At 34.6% G+C, this 4413-nt stretch overlaps 1 pseudogene; it reads right to left on the bottom strand.

The window, feature by feature from the left end:
- Positions 1-3663: 3663 nt before the first annotated feature.
- LOC111729854 lies at positions 3664-3767 on the bottom strand (annotated as a pseudogene).
- Between the last annotated feature and the right edge of the window lie 646 nt (positions 3768-4413).

The following is a 4413-nucleotide window of genomic DNA, read 5'->3' as shown; positions in this document are numbered from 1 at the left end:
CTTTCTTTCCTTCCCCCAAGCTCCGCAGGGAGGACGCCTCAACTTAGTTTTGATTCCCAAGGATCCAGCAACTAATTCCCTAATAGGGCCCACCAATTTGACTGGTAAAGGAGTACCCATTTTGGAGCAATAGGAAGGGGTGCTTGGGAAGGGGAAGACAAAGGAGTGTGGAAGGGGAGAGATATGTAGGTCATAAAGGCTGCCACGATTCTCCTCAGACAAAGCTAAAGTGAACTCCTTTGATCAGTCTCCATTTTAGCACCTGTGCTGCTAACTGCTCAGATCCGTTTGCAAATCTATGAGATGATTTGAGAATCTGAACATGAGTAATGAGAGTCTTTCTGCCATATTCTCTAAATAGTAACACTGTGAAAGAGAGTGACCAAATTCCATCAACTATACACACATACACACACACAGACACACACACACATACATGCACACACACACACGTGTGTGTGTGTGTGTGTGTGTATTCTAGGAATCAGATTTAATAGAGAAAGCAGGGAAGAAATTTTGAATAAGTATAATTAATGGCTTCAGAAAGATGCACAAGAATATTGCCTTCATAGGAAAATAAGAGCATGAAAAACTCGGTTGTTAAATTAGGAAAAACAAAAGCTCAATAGGTAGGCTGAAAAATAGAATGAATACAGCTGAAGATCAAATTGGTAATCTAGAAAACCTAACTGAGGAATTATAAAAGTACAAAGAAATAGAAAGCGTGAAATAAAAGTTAAGGGACGAGGAAGACAGAAAAATTGCAAGAGCCATCAAATAGGAGTTCTAGAAGAGAGCATAGGAAGGGTAGAAGGGAGGAAATTTTCCAAGAAAAAAATAGAGGAAATTCTCTCCAAACTGAAGAAATGCACAAATGCTGAAACTGAAAAGTCCCCTCAAGAGATCAACATGATAATAAAGCAATATCTTTAAAGTTTTAAGTGAAAATTGTTTGGAACCTATAGCTAAATATTAGGTTAGGCTATAGCAAGCCTAACTATTACAAAGCTATCATTCATTGTGAAGGCAAAGTAAAGACATTATTAGGCATATAAGAAGCCAAACATTTAATAGCCACAAACATTTTTTAAAACAAACAAACAAACAAACAAACAAAAACCAAATACTAGATGATGATCTCTAGCAAGAGGAAAAGTGAAGACATGCAAAAATAAATACAGAACAGAAAACATTGGTGAGCAAATAAAAGAAAAACTATTTTTAAGAGTAAATAAATGTTGACTGCTTAAAGTAAGAAATTTTGAATGACAATACAGATACACTGCTTGGATAACTGACAGTATCTTCAAATGCTAGATATATGCATGCCCTATCACCCAGCAATTCTATTCCTGGGTATGTATCCAAAAGGAATGTCTTGATAACCTGTACCAAAAAGATACGTGCCAGAATGTTTATAGCAGAATTATTTGCAACACCCACAAACTGAGACCAACACAAATGTTTACCAACAGTAGAATAGATAACTTGTGATATAGTCATAGAATGGAATACTATACAGCACAAGAAAAGCACCACTGCTATATGCTTCTGTGGTAATGAGTTTCAGAGGCATAATGCCAAGCAAAACAAGGGAAATAAATTGTATGCCAATCTTCCTCAAAAACATAAATGCAACACTCCTAAATAAAATACCATATAGAGCAGAAACCATACAAAAGATGGGGTGTTGCCCAACAAAGTCACTCTCTGTCTAAAAATTATTCTATATTTGTTTCAGTCTCAGTGTATTTTTTCCCTCTCTACGTGCTTCTCCCTGTCTCTCCCTGTCTTTCTCTGTCTCTTTCTGTCTCCGTCTCCCCCGCCCCACCTCACTTTGTCTCTCTCTCTCTGTCTCTTCCTCTCCTCTTCTCCCACTCCCTCCCCTTCTCTCCCTCTCTCTCTCACCCTTTTTTTGTGATTATGTATGCATCTATCTATTTATTTAGCTTTTCTGGATATATCTCTTCTGAATATGTTTCTTTGTGAGTTTTTTGGCCTTTCTTCTAGAATTTGTCTTTTTTTCTTTACTTTTACATTTGTGTTTCTTTATGTCCAGATGTTTCTGTGTCTTTTTTCCACTTCTGTTTTTATCTTTTTTCTTTCTTATTTCTCTCTCTTAATTGGTAAAAATATCAAAAACAAGCAAGTGTTACGATTTTATTCATTGAATGTGCTCCTTGATCTTAATTTTAAGTTAAGATGAACAGATCATCATTATGGTATTATTTTTTAAAATTAAATTGAGTTTTTATTTTTAAAAAACTACCAAATTAAATTCAGCAGTATATTAAATGACAACTCAATATGTGTTCAACTTTAGAAAAAAATCTACCAGTTTAAATCACTGTTTTATTATAGTGCAAGAAAAAAACACATAATTATTTTCAAAAACAAAAACACTTTTGAAAATACTTTCATGATAAAAAAACAAAACTTCTAGCAAATTAGGTTCTTAATATGATAAAAGACATTGGAACTCTAGAGTAGTCATCATGCTTGATAATGAAATAGAAAGAAACAATATTACTATTATTGCTCTATTCAAACTTTTTATTGGATATTCTAGCTAAGACTATAAGAGGGAGAAATGGTATTAATATTGGAAAAAAGTGATAAATAGATTATTTGCAGACCATTTGATCATCTTCCTAGAAAATTCTGATGAGATCCAATTGACAAGACAATAAGAGTTTAGCAGTGTAGCCAGATATATGATCAGCATAGAAAAATCAATAGCTTAATTACATACTAGCAAAAACCAATTAGAAAATGAAATGAAAAATGAACTCATTCTTAAAAGCAACAAGTTTCATAACATATCTAGAAAGAAATCTAATAAACATGTCTAAGAACTATGTAAAAGAAAAGCTACCGACATTTACTGAATGGCCTTCAATAAAAGTTAGATGTATCAGTTCTCCTATAAACTAATCTATAAATTCAGTAGAATCCCAATTGAAATCTCAATAAGATTGTTGTTGATGGTATAAGATTATTGATGGTGTATGACAAGATGATTTCCACCCCCTGGAAGGGGAATTTCAAGAGGTAGTCAAGAAAACTTGAAAAAAGAAAAACAACAAGGAGTAACTTTCCTTAACAGATGTCCAAATATCTTATAAAGTTATAGCAGTTAAATCAGTGGTGAACTGCTATTGAAATAGCCAAAGACTAGAGAAACAAACTCAGAAATATATCATGTTCATAGGGAAAATAGCTTATCATGAAGTTGACTTTTTAAATTCAGTGGTGGGCAAAATAATGAAATAGTCAATAAACTATAAGGAGGGACTGGTTATCTATGTGAAAAATATCCTATATAGCATAATCCTATATCACAACCAAAAATAAATTACAAATGATTTTAAAAAGCGAACAACAAAAAAATACGATCTTAGTAGGAGATAACTTTCTCACTGATATCTAAAATCTACAAGCCAAAAAAGGGCACGGATTAGAGATTTGCACCAAAAAAATTAAAACTAGTTTGTCAAAAAATAACATAAATCAAGTGAAGACACAGTAGTGAACTAGAAGAAAATAGCTAGAGCATCCGAAAAAGAGGAGTAATAGCCAGAGCATATACAGAGCTCACACAAATAAATAATAAAAAAAGCTCCCCCAAATAATCCACAACAAAATAAATTAAGTAAAATATATGAAAGGGCAATTCACAAATAAAAGAAATATCAATAAACAACAAATAATTAAACTAATTAGAACAGATACTACACTTGATCTTAGCCCAAAGGCCAAGAAGCAATGAATAAGCAATAAATAAATAGAAAGATGCTTAATTTTAGATATAATATTCAAATAATTGCAATTAAAATTAAAACAGATTTTTTTCCCTCTATCGCACTGGCCAAAATTAAACTGTAACACCCAGTGCTGGCAAGGGTGTAGAGGAAATGAACATTCTCATATACAGTGGCTGGTAGGAGTATTTATACAGTGCGACTTAGTAGTATCCGTGGTTCGAACCTGCAGTTCCACTTCTAGGAATCTATTCTTCAGAAACACAGGCACATGAGCACAAAGACACAAGTACAAGAGGGTTTGTTGTAGCATGGTTTGTATTAGTGTAATGATCCATCAGAAGGGTAGGGAGGAGGGCACTGGTAGGTGGTGTGTTCAATGGGTTGTGACCCCCAGTGCACCTGGAGTGTGGTGTGTCCTGCCACACTGGCTCCAAGTGTTAGTCCCTCCTGGCCTGTCCTGGCCCCCAGATTATGACTGTGTGCTGTGGACAGGTTGGTCCCCTCCTGACCATGGTCGATGCCCCTAAGGGGGAATGACAGCAATAATACTAAATCAGGTTGTTTGAGGATTGTACCAGACCACTTTCAAACACTCCCCTATCTTTGTCTACTGTCTGTGTCAGAAAGACTTGGAGAATAGTCTGTCTGC

Source organism: Pteropus vampyrus, unplaced genomic scaffold (genome assembly GCF_000151845.1).
Source record: "Pteropus vampyrus isolate Shadow unplaced genomic scaffold, Pvam_2.0 Scaffold285, whole genome shotgun sequence".
In the NCBI taxonomy this organism is placed as follows: Eukaryota; Metazoa; Chordata; class Mammalia; order Chiroptera; family Pteropodidae; genus Pteropus; species Pteropus vampyrus.
This window is presented reverse-complemented; position numbering and strand designations above follow the sequence as displayed.